This window comes from Triturus cristatus, chromosome 11 (genome assembly GCF_964204655.1).
Source record: "Triturus cristatus chromosome 11, aTriCri1.1, whole genome shotgun sequence".
Taxonomy (NCBI): domain Eukaryota; kingdom Metazoa; phylum Chordata; class Amphibia; order Caudata; family Salamandridae; genus Triturus; species Triturus cristatus.
This window is the reverse complement of record NC_140594.1, coordinates 496,911,186-496,933,211: the sequence shown is the minus strand read 5'-3', so window position 1 is coordinate 496,933,211 and position 22,026 is coordinate 496,911,186. Positions and strand designations below refer to the sequence as shown.

The 22,026-nt window shown below is 47.0% G+C and overlaps 1 protein-coding gene across 4 annotated transcripts in view; it reads left to right on the top strand.

Annotated features, from left to right (window-relative positions):
• LOC146784474 (guanylate-binding protein 7-like) overlaps positions 1-22,026 on the top strand; it is a 622,481-nt gene that overhangs the window by 418,008 nt on the left and 182,447 nt on the right. The gene's annotated exons all lie outside the window — the stretch shown is intronic.

Here is a 22,026-nt window from a genome sequence, read left to right as displayed (position 1 = left end):
ATAAATTAAAACATTAAAATAATAAATATATATATATAATTAAAAATCATTCTATTATAAATTAAAACATTAAACTATTTAAAAATCTTGACACTTTCCCACTCCTGTCCATGCAACAGTAGGGAAAGTGTTGGATAGCGGAGGACACCAAATGGTGGTATGTCAACGCCAACCAACAACAACATAAAAAAAGATACACTACAATTCCGGACCCAACCACTAGATGGCGGAATAATGCACAGCATGTGAATCCAGACAATTCTTCAAGCTGCAAAACTACACCGACAGGTAAGAAACTATTTGTTCCGATTCCAGTGAGTGCCAGGGTGCAACACTTCTAACCGGACATAGCTGATGCTTGGGGAGGCGTGACCAACGCGCTTTAAAGCACAGCCTCAAACCCCTGCAGCATGGGCCGCACGCGGGCCGCACCCGAGTCCGTCCTGTGCCTGTCGGTGATAGGAGGGGGGGCGGGGCCACCCCCCCTTGAGGGTGTAAATTAGTCAAGCTTTGAAGATCTGCGTGCAGTTGGGTGTGGAATTCGTGGAAATCCTTACAGGACAAGGTGTAGTTAACTAGCTACAAAACGGACTCACCAGCTTGCAGGAAGCTGCTTATCTGAAGGAGACGGATAAAACCGGGAATAGGTCAGGAAGGTAAACTTCACCAGCGACGGAACAGAATAGATAAAACAAGGTACCGTCCCGTGCTCCTAATCACCCTGTCTTATACCTTATTCTGCGGCTTAATTTGTTCTCACGCCTTTTCCGGAAATTATATGAGAGGTTTTATTGCCTAAATTGAAATCTCCTATTGGAATATAGGACAGGAGAACTTATAAGAACTCCATAAAGACTTGTTAGCCGGGTAATTGACATTTCGATATGTTTGATCAGATAAAAGAAGTGTCTAGATCCTGAAAACCATTGTACACTAATTACTGACTGGGGGGGGAGTGTGAAACTTGGGATTTTATCTCCAGGGGGCAGGTGTTGTAAATATATGATTATTACTAGTATCCGCTGTCTGACAGCCATAAAGTACAGTGTTATTCTATCCCCTGAGTCGCCGTGAGTGATACTTTCTGGCATTTCCTGGAATTATTTTCCCCTCCCTTAAATATTCCCTAAGTATGGACAAAAGGAAACACCCTGCTACCGCTGGCAAGCATTAGTGCCCAGATAAGTCCTAACTTTCATTATTAAAGTATATTACGGGAGCTATGGGGGCCATTGAAAAACAAATAACAACAGTTGAAGAGTCATTCCTAATAAACGGTGACTGTGCACCTATTCTGGCAATAACACCTCACGCATCCCATGCCCTTAACCAGGGTCTAGAGAATTCTTCAAGTGTCCTTGTATGTATTAACAATGATAAGGGAACAAGAAAGGAGCATGATAAAAGATAGTATATTGGGATAAATGGATGTATCCAACACATCCCTGAAACAATCCCTCCATCCAAATCTAACTCACCACCGCTCAAAAGGGTTTGAAAGCCCCAAACTCACCCTATATGAGCTCGCGCCATTAGAGAGACTGCGCGAGACAAGTGAGTAAATAGCCAAACTCAGGGCACAGAACAACCAGCTACCATTTTGGTATAGACTAATTTGGACCCTAATAAGATATTTTGAGGTGACCTTTTAAAGATATTTTTATATCTAAATAAAGTATACCTACCTACAAAAAAAAAAAAAAAAAAAAAAAAAAAGATATTAATTAGCAAATGAGATACTCTAGCAGAGACTCTATAAGCCCAAGATCACCATGTGAACAACATACTGGGGTCCACACAAACCCGATTAACAAAGGTAGAAACAAAAACTAACTCTTGCCTGGAGCTTCTGAATATTGTTGCAACCGCACAAACACCAAAGCGCCATGCAACATGACCAGTTCATTCACAACTGAGGCCCCAAGCAAGACTGTAACAACTAATATAATTTTGGTAGGACCAAGTATATATCCCCCAGATATGTAGGTACACAAACTGACAGAGTGAGTGGTGGGGAGAATCTAAAAAGAGGCATGCCTCGTGCTGACGAGAGAGGCGGAAGACATAGTGGTACTGCCGCAATTACCCTAGCCACTGATGACATCATAGAGAAACTACAGAGTTTACTTCCAATCGTCTGGCCTTGCCCCCGGCAGTAACACCATATGTGGTAGTCTTGATGAAGGTCCCTCCAGTACCTAAAGACAGTATGGAGAACTGGATTTCAGTAAGGAACAAGTCTTTAAACTGGTTGTGTGCTAAATCAGGCCTAACCAAGCTCCTATTTAAGGAATTCAAGCTGGCAAGGAGAGTTAAATGAATGGGGAAAGGGGTAAAAACCATGAGTGGCGACTGCGTAGTACTGTCTTTTAAAACCCCACAGCTAGTGGAGACAGTATTGAACATGACCAGAGCCAAAAATATCCCTGTAAATGCCATTTTTTCCGTCCCTTTTGTTTATTTTTATAAATCCAAATAACTCATTGATGATATTAGATCACAGGCAACTTTTGAACAGAGACCGTTGATGGATCAAAGGTAACTAGTTCCAACTTATGTACCTATATACAATGTTTTTTCCACAATATGGGCCACCCTGACTATTTTGAGAAACCAGAAACATTAGACATAATTAATAGAAAGACCTTGAAAGAGGAAGGGATGACACACCTGGAAAACCTTCAATTGTCAACCGAGATCCTAAAACCAAGTGTCCTGAAAAATCAACTGATCTTAACTACTTTTATCATGCAACCCTATCTTAAAGCTGTATTAAAGGTAAGGCATAGGTATGTCTTGACCCGCTTAAGACTTGACATATTTCATAGGTTAGTCAGTTTCCCAAAAATAAATGACTGGTCTACAAATCTGACTAGCTTCCCCTGTGACAACATGATGCCCCCGGAAACAATGCATATGGTCCTCTTTTGTAAGTTGTATAGCCAACTAAGGAAACAATATATTTTACCGATAACCAGACCACATAGTTTTACCCAATGCTGCCCGCGTATTTATTTTTACAATCATTAACTACCCTAGAGATCTGTTATAGAATGTCATCCTTTCTATGGGCGTTTTTTGTAAACTAGAAAGAATATCTTACCAACCTGTGATTAGGAAAGGCCATACGCTGTAACTTTTAAATGGCTCTAGGCATTTCGACTAATGTGACCAGGGGAAACTGGGTATGAAACTGAATGTGTAATATATTGTATTTACGTACCTTTCATTATATTAGATTTGTGCATCTGAGGGCCAGGTCATATGGAGGGTATGGCGGGCCAGGCTTAAATTTCTTGCCCCCTATCTTAGGGGTCTATTAGGATGGCGGTTGGAAGTCCGCTGCCGGCCCAGCGGTGGCCACCGGCGGTGGAAATCTGACCGTGATCGAAACCCGGAAAACCGCCGGTCAGATTAGGATGGCGGTGGTGACCGCAGTGGAGAGAAATTCCGCCCGCCGCTTTTCCGCCGGTAGCAATCTGCCCGCTGGCCTGGTGTGCGGAGCTGGACCACTACAATGGTGGCAGTGCCTAGCTTTTTCCACCGTCTGGATTAGGATGCATGCGGAAGCCAGCCTTTTTCGGCAGTCTCTCCGCTATGGAAAGGCTGGCGGAGACAGGTTCCGGGGGCCCATTACGGGCCCCCAATGTGTTGGTGAGGGGTGCGTGTCCCTGTACCAGGTGGCAGGCACTGTGTAGTGCCTGCCATGCAGTGCAGGGATATGCAAGACATGCTCCTTTTGACATCGAGGCGGTGCTGCTGGCAGCAGCAACCGCTGCAATATTAAAGCCCGCGATCGTACCGCCACGGTCGGATCTTGACTGCGGAGCATACTAATTGGACCGGCGGATATGCCACGGTCCTGGCGGCCGGTCTTTTCCCTCTACCATGGCGGTCGGGGCAATTTTCCGACTGCCATCGTAATAAACCCCTTAGACTGGTCGTGCTAAGCATAGGTTTATAATATGATGGGTAATTGCATATCACCGCCCTCCTATTTTGGATATACGATGCAATGGGCAAATCAACTTACATTAACACGAAGGCACTTAACCCTACTACCACATTTTATTTTTTATTAGCTACAGTTTAAAAATTGAACTATTGGTATTCTGGAAAGCTTGTAATAGATTTTAATAGTTTTTAGTATTGATTATAGTAGACTGGCTTTTATTACTAGTTTTAGAAACTTATTGTTAAGGAAGGTGTTTTATAAAGTGTGCTGCCTGAAATATTTTGATAGGAGATATATATATATATATATATATATATATATATATATATATATATATATATTCCCTCGTTTTCCTCGAGTATTTTCTGCCACTCCAGAACAAGAGCTGCGTCGTCGATTTGTGACTCCTCGGGACGAGTCATGTAAATATTTCAAAGAACGATGACGACGCCGTGTGTGGATTTTAAGCATTTATTCTTCTGCCGCCACCAAACGCGTTTCGCCTGCCTAGCAGTCTTGCTCACTGGTACAAGTTTAAAAAACGCGGCCATTTTTTAAAGTGCAACTCGTGCAAATCATTACTACATCTCTAAATGACATAAAAAACAGACTCGTAGTTTTTGAAAACATACTCGTACCTAATATTTTTACTTAACATTTTCTAAGACATCGTCCTTAGTTGTACAATGAAATATCATTTGTTTTTCATGGGCAATGTATTTCATATATTTACAATCTTATTGCAGTAGCGTTTTTTGATGCGTTTTTTTGATTCAAGCTCGGTGAACTTTATCAATATCGCGTGTACAACAACAAATATCGTCATTCTACTGGGATAAGCATATATCAATTTCTTTATGCCATCTCGAATACATGAATTCACATATTAGTGCTTCATCTATATAGCTCAAGTGAGCCTAACTGACACCAGCACATTATTTTATCATATACTCAAGTGAGATTATATCTTCTATGTGATCTAATGGATCTCGACTCCACATATTAAATACACGCAATGCTTTTATTTGCCCAACAATCACGCCCAAGTGGGCTAACATCATATCCAAATAGTCATGCCCCAGTGGGCTAAATCTAACTTGTAACTACTACTTCATCTGTTAAAATCAAGTTGTTAATCTGAGTCTGTTGTATTGTTATACCTTACTCCTGATTAAAAACATATCAGACAACGCTTGACTATTACCAACTATAAATGAGTATGTAAATCTTCTTCCATGTTTAGGCCTTCTGGCTGTTTAGAATTCAACTCTATAATGTATCGAGACTCAAGTCTACGCAGTTTCTTGACTCTATTGCCTCTCCTAACATCTGCTCTAACCGAGTCAATCACAAAGTAAGTTAGTTCCTTGGTGTCTTTGTTATTGTTGGACTTGGCCCTTCTGGCAGGTTCACCCCTAAACGTTTTGCTTTTACTGGTGACTTGGTGGTAGTGATTTTTGGTTCCTGCGCACTCTCCCTGTGTCCCAGAGTAAAATGCGTGTGCACTCTGAGTGCATTTGGTGAGATAGGCCTGCCCTCCCATAGGAATGCATGGGGAATGTATGTGTCCCTGGTAGTTCCTGATGCGTGGGGTGTGCAGGCTCGAGTTTGGTGTGCGCGGACTCGTGTGATTGAATGCTTCGCAATGATGTATGATGCGTGATTATGTCATGTGCGGAAGTGCCACTTCTAGGAGTTGGCATATTAGTGTAAAAGGTGTCTGGCGTGTGATTGGCTGGAGCTGGCTGGTGAGCCTGGCTCCAGGAGTCTGGGTGGGTCTGCCCCAGTGGTGAGTTTGAGATTAGCATGCTGATGGCTGGGGAGGAGTGCACCTTGGACCTGAATAGGGCAGGACTTTCCCCACACAATGCTGGCTCCGCACCCTGTGGTGCGACTGATGACCCTAGCCCTGCCAGTGAATAGAGTGATGGGCTGAGCACATCAAGGGTGCTCCCCAACCAGCTGCGACTGGTTTTCCCCCTCACCCTGAACCAAGAACAAAGGGTTTTACAGTATAAGAAGGGGCTGGGTCCCCTTACAATTTGTTCTGCTTTTGGATCCTGACAGGAGGGGGCTGCTGCTGCTGGAGGCCAGGAGGAACCGCCACTTAGGATTGCCTTCCTGCCCTGGAGGGCCCAGTGAGCTGGCCCCTGGCCCAGCCTTGCCCCCCTGTCTACCTTCATAAAACTTTGCTGGATTTTGTGCTTATTCTCCCCTAAGCGCTGGGAGCGCTTTATTTGTGGGACCTAGCGCCTGGGAGCGCTTTTTGGCGAACTTTGAGGGGCATCGCTTCTGTTTCACTGCAGCCTGGGGCTGCGCGCATTTTGAAAAGGGGATTCCCCCGCTTTTGGTGCTCGCGGGTGCCCACCCCGCTAATTTGTTTATTTTACGGCGGGTGCCCACCCGCCGTATATCGCATCTATAGAGGGAGCCTACCCCTCGTTGCCGCTGTGAAAATCACCGCCGCAGCCGGGCTTCACCCGGAAGTCAGGCAGGCCGCGAGGGCGGGCCTCTGGGACAACCGGAACTTGAACTAGGAGGGCGGGAGCCTACCCCGCCTCCCGCCGAAGCATCGCGGCTGCTCTGAGCCCCGGAGCAGGCAGGAGCCTACCCTGCGCCCCGGGGCACTCTGCCCGGAAGAGAAGCCGACGGGAGCCTACCCCGCGCTTCTAAGAACGAGAGAAGACTGCAGGAGATGGCGGGGGCCGAGGCACATTGCCGGTGCCTGCCCCTGCCGCCGAGAAAGCCGTATTGCCGTTAGAGCCTCCCGAGGAGAAGACCCGAGGAGAGTCTCCCCCCTCCAGCAAGAAGGCCGGTGAGTGGAGCTCGCGGTAGGCTGGGGTTGGGGGAGGCAGAGTCTGAGCGGTCCCGCAGGGCAGCGGACCGCTCCAGCGTTGGGGCATTTGCTTTCCGAGTCCCCCGAGCGGGACTCCAACGTAAGGGCATTTTTCTGCTATCAGTAGAGCGGCCCCGGAAGGCAGCGGGCCGCTCCAACATTGCCCCACATTCATTTCAGAGCCCACGAGGCTCCAACGACGGGGGCAGCATTTCGTGGGGTACAGAGGGACTCCCATGAGGCGCATTTGCATAGAGCTCAGTGTAGTTCCAACGTTGGGGGCAAATTATTTGTTTAGAGCCCCGAGGCTCCAGCATTACGGGGGCATTCGTGTTTCAGAGCCCACGAGGCTCCAACGAAGGGTCGCATTATTGTTTAGATCCTGCGAGGCTCAGGGGGAATCTCTTGTTTTAGAGCCTAGAGGGGCTCAGGAGGCCATAATTGTTCTAAGGGCCCAGAGGTGCCCAGGCCTCAGTCCCCACAGCTGCCCAGCACTTACTGGGCAGCTGCCACGTTTAGGCCCCCCTGACATTGGGACACAGGGCGTCCTAGCCCCTACAAGGCCAGTTGGCCTAGGGACTGCTACAGGTGGTGGCTTATGTGAGTTCTTGCGCTATTGTTCCTTTCCTGCACCTCTGAATGTGTTTTTATGTGTCATGTGCCTTGTTTTACACCGCTGAATGTTTTTATGCATCATGTGTTTTCCTTCCCTACACCTCTGAATGTGATGCATCATGTGTAACGTGCTATTACCCCTACAGGTATTGTGATACTTAGGTGGTTGTTTGTTTACTCCTAGTACAGGTGGTGCTAGTGAGGTCCTAGTTCCCTGCGTGACATTTTCCTATGGCGGTTAGGGTTGCGTAGGTGGTACTTACCTGATACCAGTAGTTACTGGTTGTGTGCTATATATGTTATTTTGTGCTACAGTAATTTTATTCCTATGTTCTAAGTGCTAATTTCTACAAAGTGCTAATTCCTGACAGTGGTCCATGTGGCCCTGTCCCCTGTACATATAATCCCTTGTAAATTCTGCCCATGCCTGTTGGCACATTGTAAAGTGTGTGTTTTTATCTAATGTGTTTGGTATAATGCAAAGGTTATTTTTATATAATACCTTGTGTGGAGTTTCCTTTGTGGTGGGCCTTGGGTGTTGTTGCTGGGTGCGCGCGCAAACGCTTTACACATTGCCTCAGAGATAAGCCTGACTGCTCGTGCCAAGCTACCAAGGGGGTAAGCAGGGGCTATCTTTGGCGTGTAACTCCCCAGCCCTGACTAGAGTGGTGGGTTCTGTCTGGCTTTGGCGCAAGCCTCAGCCAACCAGAAATCCCATTTCTAACATTGGTAGCAGCGGTGGGATTTGGACTTGCGTTTGCGCTGTACCGCAGTAGCAGCTGGCTGCACCACAAAACTCTGCATTTAGATAGTCACATGGTATAGGGATTATTGTGCTAAATTTGTTTTGGTCATTTCTTTGGAAATGTGTTTCTTGTGCACTGTGAGTTAGGTGTCCCTAGCTCGGGAGGGTAGATCATCCCCCTAAGTGCATTGTGTTTTCTGGATTCACCAGAGGGTGGGATCCAGTGGTGGCAGCATAATAGTGTCCAGTACATTTGTTCCCTGCCCTGCGCCCAGAGTTGGTACCTGTGTCACTTGTGGTCAGGTTGAGGAATCAGGGTTGGTAGAAACTGCCTTACCAGTCCGAGGGGAGGGTTGTGTGTGGATGAATGGTGTGTGGCACTAGGCAAGTGAGTGTGAGTTCTCTGGGATAGGGAGCTTACTGAACCCCTTTTTGTGAATTGTGTACTCCTGTTAAGCTCAGACCCCTAGGTTCCCTGTGTAATCTTTTCACCAGAACGTCCGCCAGAATGGAGCCTGATTTTGATCTCAGTGATCTAGCTTGGTACAGTATGCAGGAGTTGGAAAGGTTCTGTAGAGAGAGAGAGACATAGGGGTGAGAGAGTCAGACACTGTGTACGAACTTAGGGACCACATGATCCAGTGGGTTAGAGAGCCAAGGGATCTTGAGCGCAGTAGGGAAAGGGCCCGGGCCTCACACCTGGAGGGTGGTGGGTCTGTGGGGAGCCCTGAAGATTCAGAGTAGGAGGAAGAAGATGACAGTACCTGGACGCCAGTAGAGAGTGAAGACCCCATAGGTAGGGAGTCCCTTGCTGGGTCCAGCGTAGGAGGCAGCGCCTCATCCCTTTCCCTGTCCCCAGAGGAGTGGGAAGATAGGAGGAAAGAAAGGGAGCACCAGCTGGCGTTAGAAAAGCTCAGGTTAGAGCATGCACAGGCTATGGTGCAACTGGAGGTCAAGAAGCAACAGCTAGAGACTGAGAGGGTCTTGGCGCAGGAGAGGATAGAGGAGGCTGAGAGGGCCTCCACCAGAGGCAAAGTAGCTCTGGAGGGTAGACTATCCCCGGCGCGCAGTTTTAATTTTCTGGGCTCCCCAGGGAGGGTTGAGTCCAGTGGTGGCAGCCATATAGATGTCAGTGTAGGAAATCCCAGTCCCAGTTCCCCCAGTCTGGTACCTGTTTCCCAGGAGGAGGAGTTAAGGTTGAAATTCAGGGGCAGTAGGAAACTGTCTCACCAGTCTTGGGAGGAGTTTGTGGATGCATGTGAGGATGCACTGTCTGATTGGATAAAAGATCCAGCCGAATCTGATTTTGATAAACTGTTTGATCTGGTTCTCAAAGAACACCTGCTCAGTTGTTGTGTGCCGGGGTTGCGCCAACACCTGTTGGGGTGTGGATTGTCTGAGCCATTTGAGCTTGCAGAGGAAGCAGAGCGCTGGGAAAGTGCTAGAGGTTCTCTAGAGTCATTAGGGAGTGACTCCAAAAGTAGTGGTTCAGGTATCTTCCAGCCCAGCATGGCGGAAGAGGCTCAGTGTAGCCCAGCTAGGTCCCAGGATAGCGAGGAGGATGTAGGGGCTCACTGCCTGGCTGAGTGGAGCAGGAGTGAGAGGGTGACCGAGGGTCCCCAGACGCACGAAACCCTGCCTCAGGACTTGGATGGTTTCATGAGGGAACACCAAGTTGGGGACCTAGGCTGTCCTGTTACTCCACTTGAGGAAGATCTCTTAGTGAGTAGAGGACCTGGAGCACCTGTAACCAGGGCTCCTGTGGTTCTAGAGTCTGGCAGTGCCGCTCCGGTAGGGAGGGTACAGGAGTCCAGCGTGAGTAGTGATTGGGGGATGAGTTCCCCAGTGGAAGAGCCAGTGGGTCAGGGACTACCCAGTTGGGCTAGGATCCCATGTAGTGACCAGGGTGACACCACTTCTGTTCTGGGGGATCTCTGCGCCCTGTCAGGTGGACAGGGGACGGGAGATCCGTGCCAGACAGACAGTCACTCGACGTATGTGTCGGTTGTTAGCCTCAGGGGGATGGAGCGTAAACACCCAAAAGTCCTGGAGTGCCAGGCGATTATTCCACCAAAGGTTCTAGGCCGGAGGTTGGAAGGCCAGGTTCGGGATCCGCCTGACCTGAAGGGTGGAACGTCTGTAACCAGCGTCCCGACCAGTTCTTCTTCCAGAGGTACCGCCCCAGTTGGTAGGGAGCAGGGCTCTGGAAGGGGGTGCAGAGGGTGGGAGAGCCCGCCTCTGCCCCCGGTACAACCTGAGGGGTTAAACACTGGGTTGGAATGGCGTTCTAGGCGTACCCCTCGCCCGAGGAGGAGGAACCCTAGGAGAAGAGGTAGGGGGAGGAGAGCCTTCCCTGAGACTCCTGGTCCGCCTGAGGGTGTAGACCCTAGGCTGGAGAACCAGTGGCAGTCTAGTCCTGTCTTGCAGACAGGAAGAGTGGAGAATGGCCGCTATGTGCCAGGGGTTACTACCCCCCACTCTGTGATTAGGCAAAGACCGGTGGCACCTGGGTGGCCTAGGGCCTGGTCTTGGCCGCGGACCGCTTGGGAGTACCAGTGGGGTAGCCCAGTTGGTCCGGACAGTGGTTTTAGAAGAAATTCCATGGGTTCACCGTGGCGTAGAACCAGAGGGTATCCCTGCAGTTGCAGGCCCGCGTCCGTGTTCTATCGCCCCAAGCAGGGAAGTCCATCACGGTGGTGATTGGTCTGCCCTGCGTTTTGGCTGGAAGGGGGTTGTGTTGGACTTGGCCCTTCTGGCAGGTTCACCCCTAAACTTTTTGCTTTTACTGGTGACCTGGTGGTAGTGATTTTTGGTTCCTGCGCACTCTCCTGTGTCCCAGAGCAAAGTGCGTGTGCACTCTGAGTGCATTTGGTGAGATAGGCCTGCCCTCCCATAGGAATGCATGGGGAATGTATGTGTCCCTGGTAGTTCCTGATGCGTGGGGTGTGCAGGCTCGAGTTTGGTATGTGCGGACTCGTGTGATTGAATGCTTCGCAATGATGTATGATGCGTGATTATGTCATGTGCGGAAGTGCCACTTCTAGGAGTTGGCATATTAGTGTAAAAGGTGTCTGGCGTGTGATTGGCTGGAGCTGGCTGGTGAGCCTGGCTCCAGGAGTCTGGGTGGGTCTGCCCCAGTGGTGAGTGTGAGATTAGCATGCTGATGGCTGGGGAGGAGTGCACCTTGGACCTGAATAGGGCAGGGCTTTCCCCACACAATGCTGGCTCCGCACCCTGTGGTGCGACTGATGACCCTAGCCCTGCCAGTGAATAGAGTGAGGGGCTGAGCACATCAAGGGTGCTCCCCAACCAGCTGCGACTGGTTTTCCCCCTCACCCTGAACCAAAACAAAGGGTTTTACAGTATAAGAAGGGGCTGGGTCCCCTTACAATTTGTTCTGCTTTTGGATCCTGACAGGAGGGGGCTGCTGCTGCTGGAGGCCAGGAGGAACCGCCACTTAGGATTTCGTTCCTGCCCTGGAGAGCCCAGTGAGCTGGCCCCTGGCCCAGCCTTGCCCCCCTGTCTACCTTCATAAAACTTTGCTGGACTTTGTGCTTATTCTCCCCTAAGCGCTGGGAGCGCTTTATTTGTGGGACCTAGCGCCTGGGAGCGCTTTTTGGCGAACTTTGAGGGGCATCGCTTCTGTTTCACTGCAGCCTGGGGCTGCGCGCATTTTGAAAAGGGGATTCCCCCGCTTTTGATGCTCGCGGGTGCCCACCCCGCTAATTTGTTTATTTTACGGCGGGTGCCCACCCCGCCGTATATCGCATCTACAGAGGGAGCCTACCCCTCGTTGCCGCTGTGAAAATCACCGCCGCAGCCGGGCTTCACCCGGAAGTCAGGCAGGCCCAGGGCGGGCCTCCGGGACAACCGGAACTTGAACTAGGAGGGCGGGAGCCTACCCCGCCTCCCGCCGAAGCATCGCGGCTGCTCTGAGCCCCGGAGCAGGCAGGAGCCTACCCTGCGCCCCGGGGCACTCTGCCCGGAAGAGAAGCCGATGGGAGCCTACCCCGCGCTTCTAAGAACGAGAGAAGACTGCAGGAGACGGCGGGGGCCGAGGCACATTGCCGGTGCCTGCCCCTGCCGCCGAGAAAGCCGTATTGCCGTTAGAGCCTCCCGAGGAGAAGACCCGAGGAGAGTCTCCCCCCTCCAGCAAGAAGGCTGGTGAGTGGAGCTCGCGGTAGGCTGGGGTTGGGGGAGGCAGAGTCTGAGAGGTCCCGCAGGGCAGCGGACCGCTTCAGCATTGGGGCATTTGCTTTCCGAGTCCCCCGAGCGGGACTTCAACGTAAGGGCATTTTTCTGCTATCAGTAGAGCGGCCCCGGAAGGCAGCGGGCCGCTCCAATGTTGCCCCACATTCATTTCAGAGCCCACGAGGCTCCAACAAAGGGGGCAGCATTTCGTGGGGTACAGAGGGACTCCCATGAGGCGCATTTGCGTAGAGCTCAGTGTAGCTCCAACGTTGGGGGCAAATTATTTGTTTAGAGCCCCGAGGCTCCAGCGTTACGGGGGCATTCGTGTTTCAGAGCCCACGAGGCTCCAACGAAGGGTCGCATTATTGTTTAGAGCCTGCGAGGCTCATGGGGCATTTCTTGTTTTAGAGCCTAGAGGGGCTCAGGAGGCCATAATTGTTCTAAGGGCCCAGAGGTGCCCAGGCCTCAGTCCCCACAGCTGCCCAGCACTTAGTGGCAGCTGCCACGTTTAGGCCCCCCTGACATTGGGACACAGGGCGTCCTAGCCCCTACAAGGCCAGTTGGCCTAGGGACTGCCACAGGTGGTGGCTTATGTGAGTTCTTGCGCTATTGTACCTTTCCTGCACCTCTGAATGTGTTTTTATGCGTCATGTGCCTTGTTTTACACCGCTGAATGTTTTTATGCATCATGTGTTTTCCTTCCCTACACCTCTGAATGTGATGCATCATGTGTAACGTGCTATTACCCCTACAGGTATTGTGATACTTAGGTGGTTGTTTGTTTACTCCTAGTACAGGTGGTGCTAGTGAGGTCCTAGTTCCCTGCGTGACATTTTCCTAAGGCAGTTAGGGTTGCGTAGGTGGTACTTACCTGATACCAGTAGTTACTGGTTGTGTGCTATATATGTTATTTTGTGCTACAGTAATTTTATTCCTATGTTCTAAGTGCTAATTTCTACGAAGTGCTAATTCCTGACAGTGGTCCATGTGGCCCTGTCCCCTGTACATATAAGCCCTTGTAAATTCTGCCCGTGCCTGTTGGCACATTGTAAAGTGTGTGTTTTTATCTAATGTGTTTGGTATAATACAAAGGTTATTTTTATATAATACCTTGTGTGGAGTTTCCTTTATGGTGGGCCTTGGGTGTTGTTGCTGGGTGCGCGTGCAAACGCTTTACACATTGCCTCAGAGATAAGCCTGACTGCTCGTGCCAAGCTACCAAGGGGGTGAGCAGGGGTTATCTTTGGCGTGTAACTCCCCAGCCCTGACTAGAGTGGTGGTTTCTGTCTGGCTTTGGCGCAAGCCTCAGCCAACCAGAAATCCCATTTCTAACAGTTATGTACTTGCTCGAAGTGCCGGGCTACCGGGTATAACCTGTCCCCATTTTTAATCGCCCTTAAATGCTGCAATACCCGTTTATGCACTTCCAGAATTGTGCTGCCCACGTAGCGCAGGCCACAAGGGCACTGCAGTACGTAGACTGCATGATCTGTTTTGCATGTATATCGCCTTTGATCTTCCTCATCTCTTTTGTAAGGCCTACTCTGTATTGTGACGTGTTTGTTCCATGCAAACACGCCTTGCATTTGGTGCACTTTATGAAACCTTGCTTATTGCTTAGCCAGGTTGTCTTGGCTGGTTGCTTTTTCATTACATTACTTACTAGTGATTGTTTAAAAGATTTGGCCTTTCGAAAAGTAATCTGCGGTCTCCTAGCAACTTGTTTCCCAAGCAGTGGATCATTTTTTATTATGTGCCAATGTTTATTCAAGATTTGTCTAACATCATCATGTTGCCTACTAAAAGTAGTGATGAATCTGCATTGATTTTCATCACTATTTTTTGTCCTCTTGTTCGCATCAAACAGGATTTCCTCTCTTTTCTTTTTCAATGATTTGTTTACCCCATTGTCTATCCAAGTATCTGGATAGCCCCTACTTTTGAATCTCTTGGTTAACGTATCCAACTCCCTCCTGCACTCTTCTGGTGCACTGCAATTACGCCTCACTCTTAGGCTCTCTCCATAAGGAATACTTCTCTTTAAGTTTACTGGATGGAAACTATTGCTTAAAATCCACACACGGCGTCGTCATCGTTCTTTGAAATATCTATCTATCTATCTATCTATCTATCTATCTATCTATCTATCTATCTATATATATATATATATATATATATATATATATATATATATATATATATATATATATATATATATATATATATATATATATATATATATACGCTGTCTCAGGCTTGCGGCACTTGTTCCCTAAACCTTTCTCAGTGACTCTTCCATTGTTCTCTCTTCACCATGATAAGTAATATACTTGTATATGTACGGTTTTTAGATACATGCAATATGTTGGTATCAGTGCACACTATCACGCATTCATTTATGAATTTTTTGCACTTCTATTGGGAGAATGGAGGTTTCATAAATTATTCGTCCTGATGACAATTACACAGGACAGGATTGTCATTACAACGCCCCACTAACCAGGGTTTTATATGATTAAATATGAAAGTGGCATAATATTTGACATTACCCACTAATAAGGGTTGTATGTCACGCATCAGAGGCACCTATCAGTGTATTGTTTCATCCAGTTTTTTCACTACCGATCTTGTCTCGCTAAAAAAACAGTCAGTAATTGCGTGATTGGTGTTTGTATACGACTGCACCATCAGAAACACTGCTAAAGATATGTGGAAATAGAACTTCCTTTCCCACTAGGCATGTCGTTTCAACCACACGCACTGGATTTTCAGAGACCCTGTCTCCGATGCGTACCGAGGCTCGTTTGACCATGTGACACTATTATAGTATGCTGATTGGTTTACATCTTACGAACTTGGGAATCACTGAAATTGCCTCATCGAGTACCCATAGTGGTTAAGACCTGAATTGTATGCCACGGAACACACTTATACACAAGTATTACCAAGGTCATGTGCATTATCAAATGTATAATATGATGGTGTTGCCGTAACGCAATGTGATTTATGTACTTTATTCCAAGCCAAGATGGTGTTTGAACTAACTCGTATTTTGACATCCAGTCCTCTTTCTATTACTGATGACTTTATTGGATTGAAAGATATTTAATGGACGAACACTTACAATTTGTTGTGTGAACAAGCCCTCTCTAGGGCGAAACACGTCACAACAGGTTTATGACTCAAATAAACCTCTTTGTGTTGGCATAAACTCGGACCCTGTTGTTTTCTTTTTGGACCCGAGTGCTCGTTGGGAACGCCGTTCTTGCATCCATTGATTACACCGGTTTCTCCGCCGGCATCGAGCCACCCCTCTAAAGGCGAGGGATCTCTGGAAGGAGTCTAGCACATTGGAATATATATATATATATATATATATATATATATCAACCCAAGTTTGCCCTGCAATTGAGCCCGCACTCACCGCCGGTATTGTTGAGACATCAACTTTTATTCAATTCAAAGCGAGCATTTTTGTCAGACACTTTTCCCATACTGCTTACATTCTGCTTGCCTGACGCGTTTCAGAGAACTTTCTCCTTTCTCAAAGGCGCAATTGTTGCAGTGTTCAGGCTCCCACAAACACTACTTCCTGCTCAAATCCTTTTAAACCCTTTTAAGAGTCTCAGGTGTGCTCAAGTCTCTGGTATGCTTTTGTTTCCTCTCCATGGCATTACGGTATTTGTAGTTCCTGAAAAAAGAAATCCTCGATTTTAGAAACTGCTCGATTGCAGGGCAAACTTGGGTTGATTTATACGCGGCAGGTCCAGCCGCGGAGCCTACGCACCGCCCGAAAATAGGGATTGTGTTTGTTGGTACTTGTGCCAGGAAAAAACGACCGCTGGTATTTCAAAATTTAAAGGAAAGCGGGACTTTCAGTTGGTGTTTTCCCTGTTTCTAAAATCGAGGATTTCTTTTTTCAGGAACTACAAATACCGTAATGCCATGGAGAGGAAACAAAAGCATACCAGAGACTTGAGCACACCTGAGACTCTTAAAAGGGTTTAAAAGGATTTGAGCAGGAAGTAGTGTTTGTGGGAGCCTGAACACTGCAACAATTGCGCCTTTGAGAAAGGAGAAAGTTCTCTGAAACGCGTCAGGCAAGCAGAATGTAAGCAGTATGGGAAAAGTGTCTGACAAAAATGCTCGCTTTGAATTGAATAAAAGTTGATGTCTCAACAATACCGGCGGTGAGTGCGGGCTCAATTGCAGGGCAAACTTGGGTTGATATATATATATATATATATATATATATATATATATATATATTAAATATCCGATTATTTCTCTCCAGAAAAATCACGCAGCACTCCAAAGGATTCTTTTCAAACGGGTCTCCTTTATTCGAACGAGACGCTTTGTCAACGCGTTTCGATAGCTTCACGCTACCTTGCTCACGACATTGCTTTTTCGTTTGTAATTGGTTTAAAAAACATTTAAACAGCAACAAGGGACTACTTGAAATGGCATATACATTCACCTTTGTTTCATTTATATTCAAATGCGGCGCCATTTTGGAGTGGCTTCATTATTGTGTTTTGTTTTATGCTAGTGCTAAAAAACAATCATTTAATACACAAGTAAAACCTTTTCGTTTTATATTTTCTCGAGCTCTCCCTTGAAAGTAATTAAATCTCAATTACTTCTATTATAAAGTGCAAGTGCATTATTTACAAAAAATCAAGGGCTAGTTGAAAAACAAAACTACTTCTCAAAATTAGGCGAAGTTCATGTTACATTTCTATAACAGTCTATGTTTTTAATCACATAACCGTTCTTTCTATGTTTCTTTTAGTTTCAAAGTGCAAGTGCTTTTGTAACTTCACATTCAATAATCCTTACAAAGTGCAAGTGCTTATGTAAACAATTTCTGAATTCAAACAGTACTACCAACAGCCTTCGTTTTAATCACATGACCGTTTATATTTACTTTGGTAATAAAGTGCAAGTGCTACTGTGATGAATACAGGCCCCAGCTAGGCCCGCAGGACACAAGGGTTCGCTCTCCTGCAAATGGAATCTACAAGGAAGTTGGCACGGAAACTGTAAAGTACAAAGACAAAGTTTATTAACCCTTAAGGGTGGTCCTACAATCCATACAACACCCTTCAGTATTGCATAGAGTAGCACAAAGAACTTGCGTACACGGTCCCCTTTTATACACAACAGAGGGGCTCATAAGTGGGTGGATACAACATGAGGCAACATTTGTTACCTTTTATGGTCATTTTCGATACAGAATCAATATATGGGCGGAGCTAACACACTCCTTGAGCCCGCGAAAACATGGTCAAACAAGGACTAACTGAAAACAGATGTGGTCAAGTCTGGGCATGCGCCAGACGGACAAAGGAGCTATTTATAGACTGTTACTAGGCAGATTACAAGAGCAACTAACATGAAGATAGGACTCTTCTCGTGTTACGCACGTGGAGGCATGACAATACAAAATGGAGTCCAGACTTTAGTCAACATAACGGAAGAAACTCGGTCCTAAGGGGAATTCATGTCTTTAGTGAATGCTTAATCACATCGTTGTTTCAATTTTCAACAGACGACCCTTTCAGCATTTACTGAAGACATCCGGTTTATTAGAATAATCATCGTATATGTCAATTTTCATCATTTCTTCTATTTCTTTAGTCAAATGTTTCTGGTAAGTGACATTGGCAATAGCTTTCTTATCGGGAATACAGAGTGACACACATAGGGAACAGAGTAAAGGACCACATTGGATACAAATGCAACAGGAAAACAAAATCGCTACAACGATACAGAGACCAGTTAAAACCTTCCATCCCCATGTGGTGATCAATGCCCAAAACCATCCAGAAAAGGTCCAAGTGCCATTTTCTGTATGGATTTCAGCTGCAATTTTATGCAGTTTATTAATGGCATTATAGACTGATGGCGTGTGGTCAGGAATAAACACACAACAACTACTTCCGATAATTTTACAAGCTCCACCTCGATCAGCTAACATAACATCTAACACCATACGATTCTGCAATGCAACAATTCTAGTAATTTGCAATTCTTCCGTAAGATTCCCAAGAGCAGCAGCGGTTTGATTTGTCACAGCCTCTACAACTCTTGTTAACCTTCGAACTTTCCTACTATTTAGGGTAGCTCCAACAAAGAAGAACAATCCTAAATTAAAATCAATATACTGCTGCAGGCTAGTATCGGTCTGATCCACGTCATCAATTGATAGAGTACGTTTATACCTATTTACAGTCACATCATTCAACAACTTCAAATCTTTATGATAGGATGCAGGTGCCAAGAATACAGGAGGTAATAGGAATGCTACATAACATACTCCAGACCAACCGGCTGGCAAGCGGTAATAACCTTTATTTCCACATACGAAGTATGTATTATGGGATGCTAAGAAGGTACTGTTATTCAACCCGTCGATGTTTAAGATAGTGATGCAATCACTAACACCAACAGGAATATAACCCACACTCTGGACACACAGGTCCGCTTGAGCTTGTGCCACTTGAATCACAAATCGGTCTTTCCCCACAGTGTCTCTGGTGTTCGTGAAAATATAGGGAATCGATTCATTGTCCGGTCGATACTCTTCCCATTCCCAAATTGTCCCGTTCGCTTGCGGATAACCATCTTTATCTTGATGACATTCCCTATTAAGTCTGAAGAGTAACCGTCCCACTGTAGGTTTCCGGGTAGCAAAAAGCAAAGTGTACCATGCTCTACAAGAGCCATTATGAGAAAAAGGAAGAGGTATGAACGGAGTTCCTCCTTTCTTCTGGTGAGCTGACATCATGCCACATATCCAACAGTTCGTAGCATTGGTGGCAACATGGGTATGATGCAACATCTGAATGAAAGTGTTATTCAAATAAGACTGGCGATGCTTCAACTCTTGATACGGAAGTGTATAAAAATAGTGCTCCTCAGGCACTGGAGTAGTCAAAACAAGCAACTCTCGAGCAGGAGTCACATCCTCCACAAACCATGTGGTTATCCCGACAATAGCTACTGTAAGCATAAAACCTGTTGCACAAAGTATTTTCTTTTTCTCCATGTCAGAACGAAAAGTCAATATCTTCCTGAAACTAAAAGGTTGTCAGAACTCTTCCCCTTAGGCAGTGGTTGATTTCTTCACCAGCGGGCCAAGACGGGTGTCGCTACACTAATGCAGGGCTGATCCCCCCCCCTTGCCACATCGGCTCTCCGTTTCACTAACCCAAGGGCCGTTCTGACAACTTGTCCCGATACTGAAGAATTCACTTCCGTGGTCTAAGATGATATTGTCTTCCTCCAGGAGTCACGTGGTCCGGAAAGAGCTCCTCAGTGTCGTTCGGTTCCACAGCACGGCCTTTCTCTGCAGTCAGAATCTCTCGATGGTCGGTCAGTACAGCAGGCTCCACCAACCCAGACGGTACTTTGCGACAGTGCAGGGAATGGATCCAATTCTTTCGGTTGGAAACCCGCACAGCCGTCCTCGTTGCAAGTAGGACTTGCTCAGGACCAACCCATCTCGGCTCCAAGCTGTTCGTCCTTTCGAAAATCTTCAGCATAACATAGTCTCCAGGTCCGAGACTGTGACCTTCGCCTGTGGACCGATCAGGGAGCGCCTCTCGGACCTGTTGATGAATAGAAACCAAGTTATCCGTTAACTGTGCCAGATAATCATTCATCATTACACAAGGTACATCATACACAGCCTTAGGTCGTGGCGGACCCCAAATACTCATTGGGCGTCCAAAAACAATCTCGTACGGCGTAAGACCGGTTCGAGAATGCGGTATCGATCTAATTGACAATAATGCCAGCGGTAAAGCATCTGGCCAAGTCAAAGAAGTCGAAGCTTGGATCTTGGCGATCTTGAGCTTCAGTGTACCATTATACTTCTCGACCAGTCCTGCAGACTGAGGGTGAAACACTGCATGAAATTTCTGGGTGATGCCCAGACCCTTCAGGACATACTTTATAACATCCGCTATAAAGTGGGGTCCGTTATCACTCCACAGCAGTCTACAAACGCCATATCAAGGGAAGAACTCCTTCAATAGCATCTAGGCTGTAGTCATTGCAGTATTATCTTTCGTAGGGTATGCCTCAACCCATTTACTAAAGGCACACACCACTACTAGAACATACTTCAAATTGTTACAGCGCTCAAGCTGGATGTAATCCATCTGCAAAACCTCAAAGGGTGCAGTAGGTGTCGCAAATCCTCCTGCTGGAGTTCGAGTACCCTTGCCTGGGTTGTACCTCAGGCAAATCATACAGGTCTGCACTACCCTCTTTGCCGTGCTAGCAATCTCTGGATGCTCCCAGACTTGAGTAAGCAATTTTACAATTGCGGAAGCTCCAACATGTGCTAGCCCATGTGCCATCTGAACCATAGGTTGTACAAAAGCTGTGGGTAACTTCCATCTATCCATCTGCTTATTTCTCCAACAACCCTCATCATCCAATTCTCCATCATTGGACCATTGCTCCCGTTCTTTGTCAGAAGCGGTCCTCTGTATTTCCAGCACTTCTCTTTTCGCATCGTGCCACCTTTCTACCTGCGACTTCACTACGTACATGGCAGTAGCACCAGGCTGCATTGCAGTCTCCCGTGCCACCCGGTCTGCCAGAGCATTCCCTTCTCCAACTTTGTCAACCACTTTCTTATGGGCACTACATTTAATTATAGCAATCTTCTTCGGATATGTCAATGCAGTCAAAAGGTTGTGAACTAACTCTCCATGCATTATCTGTACTCCATGCGACGTTAGAAACCCCCTCTCCTTCCAGAGTAGGCCGAAATCGTGCGCTACTCCGAAGGCATAGCGGCTATCTGTATAAACATTCACACACAATCCTGTACTGAGCTCACATGCTCGTGTTAATGCTATAAGTTCCGCTGCCTGAGCTGATTTCTGTGGTATGCGTGCTGTCTCCACTATTGTTCGCAGCGTGGTAATTGCATACGCTGCTGAAGTCGTACCATCTGGTAGCTTCAGGCATGACCCGTCCACCCACAACTCTCCATCTACATCTGGAAAGGGCGTATCCTGGAGATCAATACGACCCTTTGTCTGTTCCTCAGTCACAAGAATACAATCATGTGCTTTTCGTGCTTCAGACTGAGTTTCCGGAAACGGCAACAATGTGGCCGGATTTAACGTTACACACCTCTTTAACGTAATATGAGGAGCCAAAAGCGTCAACTCATATCCCGTTAAACGGGCACTGGTCAAATGCTGCGTCTTTGTCTGATTAAGCAGGGCATCAACAGCATGGGGGACTAATACCAACAGCTTATGAGATAACACAGTTCCCTCACTTTGGCGTATTGACACAGCTATCGCCGCAACCGAGCGAAAACAACCAGGCAATGCTCGGGCAACAGGATCAAGTACGGCCGAAAAGTATGCACAAGGGCGCTGCTTGTCGCCGTGCATCTGCACTAAAACTGATAATGCACATCCATCTTTCTCATGCACATACAGCAAAAAGAGTTTTGTATAATCAGGGGTCCCTAACACTGGTGCTGAACAAAGGGCCTGTCGCAATTTCTGGAAAGCAATGTCACACTCATTTGACCAGGGAAGAGGAATAGGTGTGTCTTTTGTCAAAAGGGCTAATAATGGCTTAGCTATGTGTGAAAACCCTAATATCCATTGCCTGCAAAAAGAAACAAGACCCAAAAATGCACGC